This window comes from Hemitrygon akajei, unplaced genomic scaffold, assembly GCF_048418815.1.
Source record: "Hemitrygon akajei unplaced genomic scaffold, sHemAka1.3 Scf000166, whole genome shotgun sequence".
Taxonomy (NCBI): domain Eukaryota; kingdom Metazoa; phylum Chordata; class Chondrichthyes; order Myliobatiformes; family Dasyatidae; genus Hemitrygon; species Hemitrygon akajei.
The window spans coordinates 620,404-641,910 of record NW_027332052.1 but is presented as its reverse complement, the minus strand read 5'-3'; positions in this window follow the sequence as shown (position 1 = coordinate 641,910).

Sequence of the window (21,507 nt, the reverse complement as noted above, 5' to 3'; positions counted from 1 at the left end):
CCAGGGGTCAGACAAAGAGTAAATCTCCCTCCTCACCGTCCCATCACACACTCCCGGCGTCAGGAACAGAGTGAATCTGCATCCAAACCGTCCCATCACACGTTCCCGGGGTCAGACACAGAGTGAATCTCCCTCCTCACGGTCCCAGCACAAACTCCCGGGGTCAGACACAGTGTGAATCTCCCTCCACACCGCCCCATCACAATAGACCGGGGTCAGACACAAAGTGAATCTCCATACACACCGGCCCATCAGAAAAGCCCGGGGTCAGATAGAGATTGAATCTCCATCCAAACCGTCCCATCACACGTTCCCGGGGTCTGACACAGAGTGAATCTCCCTCTTCACCGTCCCATCACACACTCCTGGGGTCAGACTCAGAGTGAACCTCCATCCAAACCGTCCCATCACACGTTCCCGGGGTCAGACACAGAGTGAATCTCCCTCTTCACCGTCCCATCACAAAAGCCCGGGTCAGTCACAGAGTGAATCTCCATCCAAACTGTCCCATCACACATTCCCGGGGTAAGACACAGAGTGAATCTCCATCCAGACCGTCCCATCACACATTGCCGGGGTCAGGCACAGAGTGAATCTCCATCCAGAGCGTCACATCACAAAAACCCGGGGTCAGACACAGAGTGATTCTCCATACACAACGGCCCATCATACATTCCCGGGGTCAGGCACAGAGTGAATCTCCATCCAGAGCGTCACATCACACATTCCCGGGGTAAGACACAGAGTGAATCTCCATCCACACCGTCCCATCACACATTGCCGTGTTCAGACACAGAGTGAATCTCCTTCCACACCATCCTATCACAAATTCCAGGGGTCAGACATAGAGTGAATCTGCATCCACACCTTTCCATCACATACTCCCGGGGTCAGACAAAGAGTAAAGCTCCCTTCTCATCGTCCCATCACAGACTCCCGGGGTCAGACACAGAGTGAATCTGCATCCAAACCGTCCCATCACACGTTCCCTGGGTCAGACACAGAGTGAATCTCCCTCATCACCGTCCCATCACACACTCCCGGGGTCAGACCCAGAGTGAATCTCCATCCACACCGGCCCATCACAAAAACCCGGGGTCAGTCACAAAGTGAATCTCCATACACACCGGCCCATCACAAACTCAAGGGGTCAGACACAGAGTGAATCTCCCTCCACACCGTCCCATCACAAAAGCCCGGGGTCAGACACAGAGTGAATCTGCATCCAAACCGTCCCATCACACATTCCCTGGGTCAGACACAGAGTGAATCTCCCTCATCACCGTCCCATCACACACTGGCGGGGTCAGACACAAGGTGAATCTCCATTAACACCGGCCCATCACAAAAACCCTGGGTCAGACACAAAGTGAATCTCCATACACACCGGCCCATCACAAACTCAAGGGGTCAGACACAGAGTGAATCTCCCTCCACACCGTCCCATCACAAAAGCCCGGGGTCAGACAGATATTGAATCTCCCTCCTCACCGTCCCATCACAAAAGCCCGGGGTCAGACACAGAGTGAATCTCCCTCCTCACCGTTCCATCACAAAAGCCCGGGGTCAGACACAGAGTGAATCTCCATCCAAACCGTCCCATCACACATTGCCGATGTCAGACACAGATTGAAACTCCCTCCACACCGTCCATTCACAAATTCCGTGGTCAGACATAGAGAGAATCTGCAACCACACATTTCCATCACAAACTCCCGGGGTCAGAAACAGAGTGAATCTCCCTCCACACCGTCCCATCACACTCTCCCGGGGTCTGACACAGAGTGAATCTCCATCCACACCGTCCCATCACACATTCCAGGGGTCAGACACAGAGTGAATCTCCATCCACCCCGTCCCATCACAAACTCCCGGGGTCAGACACAGAGTGAATCTCCATTCCGACCTTCCCATCACAAAAGCCCGGGGTCAGAGACAGAGTGAATCTACATCCAAAACGCCCCTTAACACTTCCCCGCGGTCAGACACAGAGTGAATCCCCATCCAAACCGTCCCATCACAATCTCCCGGGGTCAGACACAGAGTGAATCTCCCTCCACACAAACCCATCACAAAAGCCTGGGGTCAGACACTGAGTGAACCTCCATCCAAACCGTCCCATCACACAATGCCGTGGTCAGACACAGAGTGAATCTCCTTCCACATCATCCCATCACAAATTCCAGTGGTCAGACATAGAGTGAATCTGCATCCACACCTTTCCATCACAAACTCCCGGGGTCAGACAAAGAGTAAATCTCCCTCCTCACCGTCCCATCACACACTCCCGGCGACAGGCACAGAGTGAATCTGCATCCAATCCGTCCCATCACACGTTCCCGTGGTCAGACACATAGTGAATCTCCCTCCTCACCGACCCATCACACACTCCCGGGGTCAGACACAGAGTGAATTTCCAAAAACACCGTCCCATCACACACTCCCGGGGTCAGACACAGAGGGAATCTCCATCCACACCGGCCCATCACGAACTCACGGGGTCAGACACAGATTGAATCTCCCTACTCACCGTCCCATCACAAAAGCCCGGGGTCAGACACAGAGTGAATGTCCCTCCACACCGTCCCATCACAAAAGCCCGGGGTCAGACAGATATTGAATCTCCCTCCTCACCGTCCCATCACAAAAGCCCGGGTTCAGACACAGAGTGAAACTGCATCCAAACCGTCCCATCACACATTCCCTGGGTCAGACACAGAGTGAATCTCCCTCATCACCGTCCCATCACACACTGGCGGGGTCAGACACAAGGTGAATCTCCATTAACACCGGCCCATCACAAAAACCCTGGGTCAGACACAAAGTGAATCTCCATACACACCGGCCCATCACAAACTCAAGGGGTCAGACACAGAGTGAATCTCCCTCCACACCGTCCCATCACAAAAGCCCGTGGTCAGACAGATATTGAATCTCCCTCCTCACCGTCCCATCACAAAAGCCCGGGGACAGACACAGAGTGAATCTCCCTCCTCACCGTTCCATCACAAAAGCCCGGGGTCAGACACAGAGTGAATCTCCATCCAAACCGTCCCATCACACATTGCCGATGTCAGACACAGATTGAAACTCCCTCCACACCGTCCATTCACAAATTCCGTGGTCAGACATAGAGTGAATCTGCAACCACACATTTCCATCAGAAACTCCCGGGGTCAGAAACAGAGTGAATCTCCCTCCACACCGTCCCATCACACTCTCCCGGGGTCTGACACAGAGTGAATCTCCATCCACACCGTCCCATCACACTTTCCCGGGGTCAGACACAGAGTGAATCTCCATCCACACCGTCCCATCACAAAAACCCGGGGTCAGACACAAAGTGAATGTCCATCCAAACCGTCCCATCATACTTTCCCTGGGTCAGACTCAGAGTGAATCTCCATCCACACCGTCCCATCACAAAAGCCCGGGGTCAGACATATATTGAATCTCCCTCCTCACCGTCCCATCACACATTCCCTGGGTCAGACACAGAGTGAATCTCCCTCATCAGCGACCCATCACACACTGGCCGGGTCAGACACAAGGTGAATCTCCATAAACACCGGCCCATCACAAAAACCCTGGGTCAGACACAGAGTGAATCTCCCTCCACACCGTCCCATCACAAAAGCCCGGGGTCAGACAGATATTGAATCTCCCTCCGAACCGTCCCATCACAAAAGCCCGGGGTCAGACACAGAGTGAATCTCCATCCAGACCTTCCCATCACAAAAACCCGGGGTCAGACACAAAGTGAATGTCCATCCTAACCGTCCCATCATACTTTCCCTGGGTCAGACTCAGAGTGAATCTCCATCCACACCGGCCCATCACAAAAACCCGGGATCAGACACAAAGTGAATCTCCATACACACCGGCCCATCACAAACTCAAGGGGTCAGACACAGAGTGAATCTCCCTCCACACCGTCCCATCACAAAAGCCCGGGGTCAGACAGATATTGAATCTCCCTCCTCACCGTCCCATCACAAAAGCCCGGGGTCAGACACAGAGTGAATCTGCATCCAAACCGTCCCATCACACATTCCCTGGGTCAGATACAGAGTGAATCTCCCTCATCACCGTCCCATCACACACTGGCGGGGTCAGACACAAGGTGAAACTCCATTAACACCGGCCCATCACAAAAACCCTGGGTCAGACACAAAGTGAATTTCCATACACACCGGCCCATCACAAACTCAAGGGGTCAGACACAGAGAGAATCTCCCTCCACACCGTCCCATCACAAAAGCCCGGGGTCAGACAGATATTGAATCGCCCTTCTCACCGTCCCATCACAAAAGCCCGGGGTCAGACACAGAGTGAATCTCCCTCCTCACCGTTCCATCACAATAGCCCGGGGTCAGGCACAGAGTGAATCTCCATCCAAACCGTCCCATCACACATTGCCGATGTCAGACACAGATTGAAACTCCCTCCACACCGTCCATTCACAAATTCCGTGGTCAGACATAGAGTGAATCTGCAACCACACATTTCCATCACAAACTCCCGGGGTCAGAAACAGAGTGAATCTCCCTCCACACCGTCCCATCACACTCTCCCGGGGTCTGACAGAGAGTGAATCTCCATCCACACCGTCCCATCACACATTCCCGGGGTCAGACACAGAGTGAATCTCCATCCACACCGTCCCATCACAAACTCCCGGGGTCAGACACAGAGTGAATCTCCATTCAGACCTTCCCATCACAAAAGCCCGGGGTCAGACACAGAGTGAATCTACATCCATAACGCCCCTTAACACTTCCCCGCGGTCAGACACAGAGTGAATCCCCATCCAAACCGTCCCATCACAATCTCCCGGGGTCAGACACAGAGTGAATCTCCCTCCACACAAACCCATCACAAAAGCCTGGGGTCAGACACTGAGTGAACCTCCATCTAAACCGTCCCATCACACAATGCCGTGGTCAGACACAGAGTGAATCTCCTTCCACATCATCCCATCACAAATTCCAGTGGTCAGACATAGAGTGAATCTGCATCCACACCTTTCCATCACAAACTCCCGGGGTCAGACAAAGAGTAAATCTCCCTCCTCACCGTCCCATCACACACTCCCGGCGACAGGCACAGAGTGAATCTGCATCCAATCCGTCCCATCACACGTTCCCGTGGTCAGACACAGAGTGAATCTCCCTCCTCACCGACCCATCACACACTCCCGGGGTCAGACACAGAGTGAATTTCCAAACACACCGTCCCATCACACACTCCCGGGGTCAGACACAGAGGGAATCTCCATCCACACCGGCCCATCACGATCTCACGGGGTCAGACACAGAGTGAATCTCCCTACTCACCGTCCCATCACAAAAGCCCGGGGTCAGACACAGAGTGAATCTCCCTCCACACCGTCCCAATACAAAAGCCCGGGGTCAGACAGATATTGAATCTCCCTCCTCACCGTCCCATCACAAAAGCCCGGGGTCAGACACAGAGTGAATCTGCATCCAAACCGTCCCATCACACATTCCCTGGGTCAGACAAAGAGTGAATCTCCCTCATCACCGTCCCATCACACACTGGCGGGGTTAGACACAAGGTGAATCTCCATTAACACCGGCCCATCACAAAAACCCTGGGTCAGACACAAAGTGAATCTCCATACACACCGGCCCATCACAAGCTCAAGGGGTCAGACACAGAGTGAATCTCCCTCCACACCGTCCCATCACAAAAGCCCGGGGTCAGACAGATATTGAATCTCCCTCCTCACCGTCCCATCACAAAAGCCCGGGGTCAGACACAGAGTGAATCTCCCTCCTCACCGTTCCATCACAAAAGCCCGGGGTCAGACACAGAGTGAATCTCCATCCAAACCGTCCCATCACACATTGCCGATGTCAGACACCGATTGAAACTCCCTCCACACCGTCCATTCACAAATTCCGTGGTCAGACAGAGAGTGAATCTGCAACCACACATTTCCATCACAAACTCCCGGGGTCTGACACAGAGTGAATCTCCCTCCACACCGTCCCATCACACTCTCCCGGGGTCTGACATAGAGTGAATCTCCATCCACACCGTCCCATCACACATTCCAGGGGTCAGACACAGAGTGAATCTCCATCCACCCCGTCCCATCACAATCTCCCGGGGTCAGACACAGAGTGAATCTCCCTCCACACAAACCCATCACAAAAGCCTGGGGTCAGACACTGAGTGAACCTCCATCCAAACCGTCCCATCACACAATGCCGTGGTCAGACACAGAGTGAATCTCCTTCCACATCATCCCATCACAAATTCCAGTGGTCAGACATAGAGTGAATCTGCATCCACACCTTTCCATCACAAACTCCCGGGGTCAGACAAAGAGTAAATCTCCCTCCTCACCGTCCCATCACACACTCCCGGCGACAGGCACAGAGTGAATCTGCATTCAATCCGTCCCATCACACGTTCCCGTGGTCAGACACAGAGTGAATCTCCCTCCTCACCGACCCATCACACACTCCCGTGGTCAGACACAGAGTGAATTTCCATCCACACCGGCCCATCACGAACTCACGGGGTCAGACACAGATTGAATCTCCCTACTCACCGTCCCATCACAAAAGCCCGGGGTCAGACACAGAGTGAATCTCCATACACACCGGCCCATCACAAACTCAAGGGGTCAGACACAGAGTGAATCTCCCTCCACACCGTCCCATCACAAAAGCCCGGGGTCAGACAGATATTGAATCTCCCTCCTCACCGTCCCATCACAAAAGCCCGGGGTCAGACACAGAGTGAATCTGCATCCCAACCGTCCCATCACACATTCCCTGGGTCAGACACAGAGTGAATCTCCCTCATCACCGTCCCATCACACACTGGCGGGGTCAGACACAAGGTGAAACTCCATTAACACCGGACCATCACAAAACCCCTGGGTCAGACACAAAGTGAATCTCCATACACACCGGCCCATCACAAACTCAAGGGGTCAGACACAGAGTGAATCTCCCTCCACACCGTCCCATCACAAAAGCCCGGGGTCAGACAGATATTGAATCGCCCTCCTCACCGTCCCATCACAACAGCCCGGGGTCAGACACAGAGTGAATCTCCCTCCTCACCGTTCCATCACAAAAGCCCGGGGTCAGGCACAGAGTGAATCTCCATCCAAACCGTCCCATCACACATTGCCGATGTCAGACACAGATTGAAACTCCCTCCACACCGTCCGTTCACAAATTCCATGGTCAGACATAGAGTGAATCTGCAACCACACATTTCCATCACAAACTCCCGGGGTCCGAAACAGAGTGAATCTCCCTCCACACCGTCCCATCACACTCTCCCGGGGTCTGACACAGAGTGAATCTCCATCCACACCGTCCCATCACACATTCCCGGGGTCAGACACAGAGTGAATCTCCATCCACACCGTCCCATCACAAACTCCCGGGGTCAGACACAGAGTGAATCTCCATTCAGATCTTCCCATCACAAAAGCCCGGGGTCAGACACAGAGTGAATCTACATCCAAAACGCCCCTTAACACTTCCCCGCGGTCAGACACAGAGGGAATCTCCATCCACACCGGCCCATCACGATCTCACGGGGTCAGACACAGAGTGAATCTCCCTACTCACCGTCCCATCACAAAAGCCCGGGTTCAGACACAGAGTGAATCTCCCTCCACACCGTCCCAACACAAAAGCCCGGGGTCAGACAGATATTGAATCTCCCTCCTCACCGTCCCATCACAAAAGCCCGGGGTCAGACACAGAGTGAATCTGCATCCAAACCGTCCCATCACACATTCCCTGGGTCAGATACAGAGTGAATCTCCCTCATCACCGTCCCATCACACACTGGCGGGGTCAGACACAAGGTGAAACTCCATTAACACCGGCCCATCACAAAAACCCTGGGTCAGACACAAAGTGAATTTCCATACACACCGGCCCATCACAAACTCAAGGGGTCAGACACAGAGAGAATCTCCCTCCACACCGTCCCATCACAAAAGCCCGGGGTCAGACAGATATTGAATCGCCCTTCTCACCGTCCCATCACAAAAGCCCGGGGTCAGACACAGAGTGAATCTCCCTCCTCACCGTTCCATCACAATAGCCCGGGGTCAGGCACAGAGTGAATCTCCATCCAAACCGTCCCATCACACATTGCCGATGTCAGACACAGATTGAAACTCCCTCCACACCGTCCATTCACAAATTCCGTGGTCAGACATAGAGTGAATCTGCAACCACACATTTCCATCACAAACTCCCGGGGTCAGAAACAGAGTGAATCTCCCTCCACACCGTCCCATCACACTCTCCCGGGGTCTGACAGAGAGTGAATCTCCATCCACACCGTCCCATCACACATTCCCGGGGTCAGACACAGAGTGAATCTCCATCCACACCGTCCCATCACAAACTCCCGGGGTCAGACACAGAGTGAATCTCCATTCAGACCTTCCCATCACAAAAGCCCGGGGTCAGACACAGAGTGAATCTACATCCATAACGCCCCTTAACACTTCCCCGCGGTCAGACACAGAGTGAATCCCCATCCAAACCGTCCCATCACAATCTCCCGGGGTCAGACACAGAGTGAATCTCCCTCCACACAAACCCATCACAAAAGCCTGGGGTCAGACACTGAGTGAACCTCCATCTAAACCGTCCCATCACACAATGCCGTGGTCAGACACAGAGTGAATCTCCTTCCACATCATCCCATCACAAATTCCAGTGGTCAGACATAGAGTGAATCTGCATCCACACCTTTCCATCACAAACTCCCGGGGTCAGACAAAGAGTAAATCTCCCTCCTCACCGTCCCATCACACACTCCCGGCGACAGGCACAGAGTGAATCTGCATCCAATCCGTCCCATCACACGTTCCCGTGGTCAGACACAGAGTGAATCTCCCTCCTCACCGACCCATCACACACTCCCGGGGTCAGACACAGAGTGAATTTCCAAACACACCGTCCCATCACACACTCCCGGGGTCAGACACAGAGGGAATCTCCATCCACACCGGCCCATCACGATCTCACGGGGTCAGACACAGAGTGAATCTCCCTACTCACCGTCCCATCACAAAAGCCCGGGGTCAGACACAGAGTGAATCTCCCTCCACACCGTCCCAATACAAAAGCCCGGGGTCAGACAGATATTGAATCTCCCTCCTCACCGTCCCATCACAAAAGCCCGGGGTCAGACACAGAGTGAATCTGCATCCAAACCGTCCCATCACACATTCCCTGGGTCAGACAAAGAGTGAATCTCCCTCATCACCGTCCCATCACACACTGGCGGGGTTAGACACAAGGTGAATCTCCATTAACACCGGCCCATCACAAAAACCCTGGGTCAGACACAAAGTGAATCTCCATACACACCGGCCCATCACAAGCTCAAGGGGTCAGACACAGAGTGAATCTCCCTCCACACCGTCCCATCACAAAAGCCCGGGGTCAGACAGATATTGAATCTCCCTCCTCACCGTCCCATCACAAAAGCCCGGGGTCAGACACAGAGTGAATCTCCCTCCTCACCGTTCCATCACAAAAGCCCGGGGTCAGACACAGAGTGAATCTCCATCCAAACCGTCCCATCACACATTGCCGATGTCAGACACAGATTGAAACTCCCTCCACACCGTCCATTCACAAATTCCGTGGTCAGACAGAGAGTGAATCTGCAACCACACATTTCCATCACAAACTCCCGGGGTCTGACACAGAGTGAATCTCCCTCCACACCGTCCCATCACACTCTCCCGGGGTCTGACATAGAGTGAATCTCCATCCACACCGTCCCATCACACATTCCAGGGGTCAGACACAGAGTGAATCTCCATCCACCCCGTCCCATCACAATCTCCCGGGGTCAGACACAGAGTGAATCTCCCTCCACACAAACCCATCACAAAAGCCTGGGGTCAGACACTGAGTGAACCTCCATCCAAACCGTCCCATCACACAATGCCGTGGTCAGACACAGAGTGAATCTCCTTCCACATCATCCCATCACAAATTCCAGTGGTCAGACATAGAGTGAATCTGCATCCACACCTTTCCATCACAAACTCCCGGGGTCAGACAAAGAGTAAATCTCCCTCCTCACCGTCCCATCACACACTCCCGGCGACAGGCACAGAGTGAATCTGCATTCAATCCGTCCCATCACACGTTCCCGTGGTCAGACACAGAGTGAATCTCCCTCCTCACCGACCCATCACACACTCCCGTGGTCAGACACAGAGTGAATTTCCATCCACACCGGCCCATCACGAACTCACGGGGTCAGACACAGATTGAATCTCCCTACTCACCGTCCCATCACAAAAGCCCGGGGTCAGACACAGAGTGAATCTCCATACACACCGGCCCATCACAAACTCAAGGGGTCAGACACAGAGTGAATCTCCCTCCACACCGTCCCATCACAAAAGCCCGGGGTCAGACAGATATTGAATCTCCCTCCTCACCGTCCCATCACAAAAGCCCGGGGTCAGACACAGAGTGAATCTGCATCCCAACCGTCCCATCACACATTCCCTGGGTCAGACACAGAGTGAATCTCCCTCATCACCGTCCCATCACACACTGGCGGGGTCAGACACAAGGTGAAACTCCATTAACACCGGCCCATCACAAAAACCCTGGGTCAGACACAAAGTGAATCTCCATACACACCGGCCCATCACAAACTCAAGGGGTCAGACACAGAGTGAATCTCCCTCCACACCGTCCCATCACAAAAGCCCGGGGTCAGACAGATATTGAATCGCCCTCCTCACCGTCCCATCACAACAGCCCGGGGTCAGACACAGAGTGAATCTCCCTCCTCACCGTTCCATCACAAAAGCCCGGGGTCAGGCACAGAGTGAATCTCCATCCAAACCGTCCCATCACACATTGCCGATGTCAGACACAGATTGAAACTCCCTCCACACCGTCCGTTCACAAATTCCATGGTCAGACATAGAGTGAATCTGCAACCACACATTTCCATCACAAACTCCCGGGGTCCGAAACAGAGTGAATCTCCCTCCACACCGTCCCATCACACTCTCCCGGGGTCTGACACAGAGTGAATCTCCATCCACACCGTCCCATCACACATTCCCGGGGTCAGACACAGAGTGAATCTCCATCCACACCGTCCCATCACAAACTCCCGGGGTCAGACACAGAGTGAATCTCCATTCAGATCTTCCCATCACAAAAGCCCGGGGTCAGACACAGAGTGAATCTACATCCAAAACGCCCCTTAACACTTCCCCGCGGTCAGACACAGAGGGAATCTCCATCCACACCGGCCCATCACGATCTCACGGGGTCAGACACAGAGTGAATCTCCCTACTCACCGTCCCATCACAAAAGCCCGGGTTCAGACACAGAGTGAATCTCCCTCCACACCGTCCCAACACAAAAGCCCGGGGTCAGACAGATATTGAATCTCCCTCCTCACCGTCCCATCACAAAAGCCCGGGGTCAGACACAGAGTGAATCTGCATCCAAACCGTCCCATCACACATTCCCTGGGTCAGACAGAGAGTGAATCTCCCTCATCACCGTCCCATCACACACTGGCGGGGTCAGACACAAGGTGAATCTCCATTAACACCGGCCCATCACAAAAACCCTGGGTCAGACACAAAGTGAATCTCCATACGCACCGGCCCATCACAAACTCAAGGGGTCAGACACAGAGTGAATCTCCCTCCACACCGTCCCATCACAAAAGCCCGGGGTCAGACAGATATTGAATCTCCCTCCTCACCGTCCCATCACAAAAGCCCGGGGTCAGACACAGAGTGAATCTCCCTCCTCACCGTTCCATCACAAAAGCCCGGGGTCAGACACAGAGTGAATCTCCATCCAAACCGTCCCATCACACATTGCCGATGTCAGACACAGATTGAAACTCCCTCCACACCGTCCATTCACAAATTCCGTGGTCAGACAGAGAGTGAATCTGCAACCACACATTTCCATCACAAACTCCCGGGGTCTGACACAGAGTGAATCTCCATCCACACATTCCCATCACACTTTCCCGGGGTCAGACACAGAGAGAATCTCCATCCACACCGTCCCATCACAAACTCCCGGGGTCAGACACAGAGTGAATCTCCATCCAGACCTTCCCATCACAAAAACCCGGGGTCAGACACAAAGTGAATGTCCATCCAAACCGTCCCATCATACTTTCCCTGGGTCAGACACAGAGTGAATCTCCATCCACACCGTCCCATCACAAAAGCCCGGGGTCAGACACAGAGTGAATCTACATCCAAAACGCCCCTTAACACTTCCCCGCGGTCAGACACAGAGTGAATCCCCATCCAAACCGTCCCATCACAATCTCCCGGGGTCAGACACAGCGTGAATCTCCCTCCACACAAACCCATCACAAAAGCCTGGGGTCAGACACTGAGTGAACCTCCATCCAAACCGTCCCATCACACAATGCCGTGGTCAGACACAGAGTGAATCTCCTTCCACATCATCCCATCACAAATTCCAGTGGTCAGACATAGAGTGAATCTGCATCCACACCTTTCCATCACAAACTCCCGGGGTCAGACAAAGAGTAAATCTCCCTCCTGACCGTCCCATCACACACTCCCGGCGTCAGGCACAGAGTGAATCTGCATCCAATCCGTCCCATCACACGTTCCCGTGGTCAGACACAGAGTGAATCTCCCTCCTCACCGACCCATCACACACTCCCGGGGTCAGACACAGAGTGAATTTCCAAACACACCGTCCCATCACACACTCCCGGGGTCAGACACAGAGGGAATCTCCATCCACACCGGCCCATCACGAACTCACGGGGTCAGACACAGAGTGAATCTCCCTACTCACCGTCCCATCACAAAAGCCCGGGGTCAGACACAGAGTGAATCTCCCTCCACACCGTCCCATCACAAAAGCCCGGGGTCAGACAGATATTGAATCTCCCTCCTCACCGTCCCATCACAAAAGCCCGGGGTCATACACAGAGTGAATCTCCATCCTCACCGTCCCATCTCAAAAACCCGGGGTCAGACACAGAGTGAATCTCCATCCAAACCGTCCCATCACACATTGCCGATGTCAGACACAGATTGAAACTCCCTCCACCCCGTCAAATCGCCAATTCCGTGGTCAGATTTAGAGTGAATCTGCATCCACACATTTCCATCAAAAACTCCCGGGGTCAGAAACAAAGTGAATCTTCCTCCACACCGTCCCATCACACACTCCCGGGGTCTGACACAGAGTGAATCTCCATCCACACTGTCCCATCACAAAAGTGCTGGGTCAGACACAGAGTGAATCTCCATCCAAACGGTCCCATCACACTTTCACGTGGTCAGACACAGAGTGAATCTCCATCCACACCGTCCCATCACAAACTCCCGGGGTCAGACACAGAGTGAATCTCCATTCAGACCTTCCCATCACAAAAGCCCGGGGTCAGACACAGAGTGAATCTACATCCAAAACGCCCCTTAACACTTCCCCGCGGTCAGACACAGAGTGAATCCCCATCCAAACCGTCCCATCACAATCTCCCGGGTTCAGACACAGAGTGAATCTCCCTCCACACAAACCCATCACAAAAGCCTGGGGTCAGACACTGAGTGAACCTCCATCTAAACCGTCCCATCACACAATGCCGTGGTCAGACACAGAGTGAATCTCCTTCCACATCATCCCATCACAAACTCCCGGGGTCAGACAAAGAGTAAATCTCCCTCCTCACCGTCCCATCACACACTCCCGGCGACAGGCACAGAGTGAATCTGCATCCAATCCGTCCCATCACACGTTCCCGTGGTCAGACACAGAGTGAATCTCCCTCCTCACCGACCCATCACACACTCCCGGGGTCAGACACAGAGTGAATTTCCAAACACACCGTCCCATCACACACTCCCGGGGTCAGACACAGAGGGAATCTCCATCCACACCGGCCCATCACGATCTCACGGGGTCAGACACAGAGTGAATCTCCCTACTCACCGTCCCATCACAAAAGCCCGGGGTCAGACACAGAGTGAATCTCCCTCCACACCGTCCCAACACAAAAGCCCGGGGTCAGACAGATATTGAATCTCCCTCCTCACCGTCCCATCACAAAAGCCCGGGGTCAAACACAGAGTGAATCTGCATCCAAACCGTCCCATCACACATTCCCTGGGTCAGACACAGAGTGAATCTCCCTCATCACCGTCCCATCACACACTGGCGGGGTCAGACACAAGGTGAATCTCCATTAACACCGGCCCATCACAAAAACCCTGGGTCAGACACAAAGTGAATCTCCATACACACCGGCCCATCACAAACTCAAGGGGTCAGACACAGAGTGAATCTCCCTCCACACCGTCCCATCACAAAAGCCCGGGGTCAGACAGATATTGAATCTCCCTCCTCACCGTCCCATCACAAAAGCCCGGGGTCAGACACAGAGTGAATCTCCCTCCTCACCTTTCCATCACAAAAGCCCGGGGTCAGACACAGAGTGAATCTCCATCCAAACCGTCCCATCACACATTACCGATGTCAGACACAGATTGAAACTCCCTCCACACCGTCCATTCACAAATTCCGTGGTCAGACAGAGAGTGAATCTGCAACCACACATTTCCATCACAAACTCCCGGGGTCTGACACAGAGTGAATCTCCATCCACACCGTCCCATCACACTTTCCCGGGGTCAGACACAGAGTGAATCTCCATCCACACCGTCCCATCACAAACTCCCGGGGTCAGACACAGAGTGAATCTCCATCCAGACCTTCCCATCACAAAAACCCGGGGTCAGACACAAAGTGAATGTCCATCCAAACCGTGTCATCATACTTTCCCTGGGTCAGACACAGAGTGAATCTCCATCCACACCGTCCCATCACAAAAGCCCGGGGTCAGACACAGAGTGAATCTACATCCAAAACGCCCCTTAACACTTCCCCGCGGTCAGACACAGAGTGAATCCCCATCCAAACCGTCCCATCACAATCTCCCGGGGTCAGACACAGCGTGAATCTCCCTCCACACAAACCCATCACAAAAGCCTGGGGTCAGACACTGAGTGAACCTCCATCCAAACCGTCCCATCACACAATGCCGTGGTCAGACACAGAGTGAATCTCCTTCCACATCATCCCATCACAAATTCCAGTGGTCAGACATAGAGTGAATCTGCATCCACACCTTTCCATCACAAACTCCCGGGGTCAGACAAAGAGTAAATCTCCCTCCTCACCGTCCCATCACACACTCCCGGCGTCAGGCACAGAGTGAATCTGCATCCAATCCGTCCCATCACACGTTCCCGTGGTCAGACACAGAGTGAATCTCCCTCCTCACCGACCCATCACACACTCCCGGGGTCAGACACAGAGTGAATTTCCAAACACACCGTCCCATCACACACTCCCGGGGTCAGACACAGAGTGAATCTCCCTCCACACCGTCCCATCACAAAAGCCCGGGGTCAGACAGATATTGAATCTCCCTCCTCACCGTCCCATCACAAAAGCCCGGGGTCATACACAGAGTGAATCTCCACCCTCACCGTCCCATCACAAAAGCCCGGGGTCAGACACAGAGTGAATCTCCATCCAAACCGTCCCATCACACATTGCCGATGTCAGACACAGATTGAAACTCCCTCCACCCCGTCAAATCGCAAATTCCGTGGTCAGATTTAGAGTGAATCTGCATCCACACATTTCCATCAAAAACTCCCGGGGTCAGAAACAAAGTGAATCTTCCTCCACACCGTCCCATCACACACTCCCGGGGTCTGACACAGAGTGAATCTCCATCCACACCGTCCCATCACAAAAGTGCGAGGTCAGACACAGAGTGAATCTCCATCCACACTGTCCCATCACAAAAGTGCTGGGTCAGACACAGAGTGAATCTCCATCCAAACGGTCCCATCACACTTTCACGTGGTCAGACACAGAGTAAATCTCCATCCACACCGTCCCATCACAAACTCCCGGGGTCAGACACAGAGTGAATCTCCATCCAAACCGTCCCATCACAATCTCCCGGGGTCAGACACAGAGTGAATCTCCCTCCACACAAACCCATCACAAAAGCCTGGGGTCAGACACTGAGTGAACCTCCATCTAAACCGTCCCATCACACAATGCCGTGGTCAGACACAGAGTGAATCTCCATCCAAACGGTCCCATCACACTTTCACGTGGTCAGACACAGAGTAAATCTCCATCCACACCGTCCCATCACAAACTCCCGGGGTCAGACACAGAGTGAATCTCCATCCAAACCGTCCCATCACAATCTCCCGGGGTCAGACACAGAGTGAATCTCCCTCCACACAAACCCATCACAAAAGCCTGGGGTCAGACACTGAGTGAACCTCCATCTAAACCGTCCCATCACACAATGCCGTGGTCAGACACAGAGTGAATCTCCTTCCACATCATCCCATCACAAACTCCCGGGGTCAGACAAAGAGTAAATCTCCCTCCTCACCGTCCCATCACACACTCCCGGCGACAGGCACAGAGTGAATCTGCATCCAATCCGTCCCATCACACGTTCCCGTGGTCAGACACAGAGTGAATCTCCCTCCTCACCGACCCATCACACACTCCCGGGGTCAGACACAGAGTGAATTTCCAAACACACCATCCCATCACACACTCCCGGGGTCAGACACAGAGGGAATCTCCATCCACACCGGCCCATCACGATCTCACGGGGTCAGACACAGAGTGAATCTCCCTACTCACCGTCCCATCACAAAAGCCCGGGGTCAGACACAGAGTGAATCTCCCTCCACACCGTCCCAACACAAAAGCCCGGGGTCAGACAGATATTGAATCTCCCTCCTCACCGTCCCATCACAAAAGCCCGGGGTCAGACACAGAGTGAATCTGCATCCAAACCGTCCCATCACACATTCCCTGGGTCAGACACAGAGTGAATCTCCCTCATCACCGTCCCATCACACACTGGCGGGGTCAGACACAAGGTGAATCTCCATTAACACCGGCCCATCACAAAAACCCTGGGTCAGACACAAAGTGAATCTCCATACACACCGGCCCATCACAAACTCAAGGGGTCAGACACAGAGTGAATCTCCCTCCACACCGTCCCATCACAAAAGCCCGGGGTCAGACAGATATTGAATCTCCCTCCTCACCGTCCCATCACAAAAGCCCGGGGTCAGACACAGAGTGAATCTCCCTCCTCACCGTTCCATCACAAAAGCCCGGGGTCAGACACAGAGTGAATCTCCATCCAAACCGTCCCATCACACATTGCCGATGTCAGACACAGATTGAAACTCCCTCCACACCGTCCATTCACAAATTCCGTGGTCAGACAGAGAGTGAATCTGCAACCACACATTTCCATCACAAACTCCCGGGGTCTGACACAGAGTGAATCTCCATCCACACCGTCCCATCACACATTCCCGGGGTCAGACACAGAGTGAATCTCCATCCACACCGTCCCATCACAAACTCCCGGGGTCAGACACAGAGTGAATCTCTATTCAGATCTTCCCATCACAAAAGCCCGGGGTCAGACACAGAGTGAATCTACATCCAAAACGCCCCTTAACACTTCCCCGCGGTCAGACACAGAGTGAATCCCCATCCAAACCGTCCCATCACAATCTCCCGGGGTCAGACACAGAGTGAATCTCCCTCCACACAAACCCATCACAAAAGCCTGGGGTCAGACACTGAGTGAACCTCCATCTAAACCGTCCCATCACACAATGCCGTGGTCAGACACAGAGTGAATCTCCTTCCACATCATCCCATCACAAATTCCAGTGGTCAGACATAGAGTGAATCTGCATCCACACCTTTCCATCACAAACTCCCGGGGTCAGACAAAGAGTAAATCTCCCTCCTCACCGTCCCATCACACACTCCCGGCGACAGGCACAGAGTGAATCTGCATCCAATCCGTTCCATCACACGTTCCCGTGGTCAGACACAGAGTGAATCTCCCTCCTCACCGACCCATCACACACTCCCGGGGTCAGACACAGAATGAATTTCCAAACACACCGTCCCATCACACACTCCCGGGGTCAGACACAGAGGGAATCTCCATCCATACCGGCCCATCACGATCTCACGGGGTCAGACACAGAGTGAATCTCCCTACTCACCGTCCCATCACAAAAGCCCGGGGTCAGACACAGAGTGAATCTCCCTCCACACCGTCCCAACACAAAAGCCCGGGGTCAGACACAGAGTGAATCTGCATCCAAACCGTCCCATCACACATTCCCTGGGTCAGACACAGAGTGAATCTCCCTCATCACCGTCCCATCACACACTGGCGGGGTCAGACACAAGGTGAATCTCCATTAACACCGGCCCATCACAAAAACCCTGGGTCAGACACAAAGTGAATCTCCATACACACCGGCCCATCACAAACTCAAGGGGTCAGACACAGAGTGAATCTCCCTCCACACCGTCCCATCACAAAAGCCCGGGGTCAGACAGATATTGAATCTCCCTCCTCACCGTCCCATCACAAAAGCCCGGGGTCAGACACAGAGTGAATCTCCCTCCTCACCGTTCCATCACAAAAGCCCGGGGTCAGACACAGAGTGAATCTCCATCCAAACCGTCCCATCACACATTGCCGATGTCAGACACAGATTGAAACTCCCTCCACACCGTCCCATCACAAAAGCCCGGGGTCAGACAGATATTGAATCTCCCTCCTCACCGTCCCATCACAAAAGCCCGGGGTCATACACAGAGCGAATCTCCATCCTCACCGTCCCATCACAAAAGCCCGGGGTCAGACACAGAGTGAATCTCCATCCAAACCGTCCCATCACACATTGCCGATGTCAGACACAGATTGAAACTCCCTCCACCCCGTCAAATCGCCAATTCCGTGGTCAGATTTAGAGTGAATCTGCTTCCACACATTTCCATCAAAAACTCCCGGGGTCAGAAACAAAGTGAATCTTCCTCCACACCGTCCCATCACACACTCCCGGGGTCTGACATAGAGTGAATCTCCATCCACACCGTCCCATCACACATTCCAGGGGTCAGACACAGAGTGAATCTCCATCCACCCCGTCCCATCACAAACTCCCGGGGTCAGACACAGAGTGAATCTCCATTCCGACCTTCCCATCACAAAAGCCCGGGGTCAGACACAGAGTGAATCTACATCCAAAACGCCCCTTAACACTTCCCCGCGGTCAGACACAGAGTGAATCCCCATCCAAACCGTCCCATCACAATCTCCCGGGGTCAGACACAGAGTGAATCTCCCTCCACACAAACCCATCACAAAAGCCTGGGGTCAGACACTGAGTGAACCTCCATCCAAACCGTCCCATCACACAATGCCGTGGTCAGACACATAGTGAATCTCCTTCCACATCATCCCATCACAAATTCCAGTGGTCAGACATAGAGTGAATCTGCATCCACACCTTTCCATCACAAACTCCCGGGGTCAGACAAAGAGTAAATCTCCCTCCTCACCGTCCCATCACACACTCCCGGCGACAGGCACAGAGTGAATCTGCATTCAATCCGTCCCATCACACGTTCCCGTGGTCAGACACAGAGTGAATCTCCCTCCTCACCGACCCATCACACACTCCCGTGGTCAGACACAGATTGAATTTCCATCCACACCGGCCCATCACGAACTCACGGGGTCAGACACAGATTGAATCTCCCTACTCACCGTCCCATCACAAAAGCCCGGGGTCAGACACAGAGTGAATCTCCATACACACCGGCCCATCACAAACTCAAGGGGTCAGACACAGAGTGAATCTCCCTCCACACCGTCCCATCACAAAAGCCCGGGGTCAGACAGATATTGAATCTCCCTCCTCACCGTCCCATCACAAAAGCCCGGGGTCAGACACAGAGTGAATCTGCATCCCAACCGTCCCATCACACATTCCCTGGGTCAGACACAGAGTGAATCTCCCTCATCACCGTCCCATCACACACTGGCGGGGTCAGACACAAGGTGAAACTCCATTAACACCGGCCCATCACAAAAACCCTGGGTCAGACACAAAGTGAATCTCCATACACACCGGCCCATCACAAACTCAAGGGGTCAGACACAGAGTGAATCTCCCTCCACACCGTCCCATCACAAAAGCCCGGGGTCAGACAGATATTGAATCGCCCTCCTCACCGTCCCATCACAACAGCCCGGGGTCAGACACAGAGTGAATCTCCCTCCTCACCGTTCCATCACAAAAGCCCGGGGTCAGGCACAGAGTGAATCTCCATCCAAACCGTCCCATCACACATTGCCGATGTCAGACACAGATTGAAACTCCCTCCACACCGTCCGTTCACAAATTCCATGGTCAGACATAGAGTGAATCTGCAACCACACATTTCCATCACAAACTCCCGGGGTCCGAAACAGAGTGAATCTCCCTCCACACCGTCCCATCACACTCTCCCGGGGTCTGACACAGAGTGAATCTCCATCCACACCGTCCCATCACACATTCCCGGGGTCAGACACAGAGTGAATCTCCATCCACACCGTCCCATCACAAACTCCCGGGGTCAGACACAGAGTGAATCTCCATTCAGATCTTCCCATCACAAAAGCCCGGGGTCAGACACAGAGTGAATCTACATCCAAAACGCCCCTTAACACTTCCCCGCGGTCAGACACAGAGGGAATCTCCATCCACACCGGCCCATCACGATCTCACGGGGTCAGACACAGAGTGAATCTCCCTACTCACCGTCCCATCACAAAAGCCCGGGTTCAGACACAGAGTGAATCTCCCTCCACACCGTCCCAACACAAAAGCCCGGGGTCAGACAGATATTGAATCTCCCTCCTCACCGTCCCATCACAAAAGCCCGGGGTCAGACACAGAGTGAATCTGCATCCAAACCGTCCCATCACACATTCCCTGGGTCAGACAGAGAGTGAATCTCCCTCATCACCGTCCCATCACACACTGGCGGGGTCAGACACAAGGTGAATCTCCATTAACACCGGCCCATCACAAAAACCCTGGGTCAGACACAAAGTGAATCTCCATACGCACCGGCCCATCACAAACTCAAGGGGTCAGACACAGAGTGAATCTCCCTCCACACCGTCCCATCACAAAAGCCCGGGGTCAGACAGATATTGAATCTCCCTCCTCACCGTCCCATCACAAAAGCCCGGGGTCAGACACAGAGTGAATCTCCCTCCTCACCGTTCCATCACAAAAGCCCGGGGTCAGACACAGAGTGAATCTCCATCCAAACCGTCCCATCACACATTGCCGATGTCAGACACAGATTGAAACTCCCTCCACACCGTCCATTCACAAATTCCGTGGTCAGACAGAGAGTGAATCTGCAACCACACATTTCCATCACAAACTCCCGGGGTCTGACACAGAGTGAATCTCCATCCACACATTCCCATCACACTTTCCCGGGGTCAGACACAGAGAGAATCTCCATCCACACCGTCCCATCACA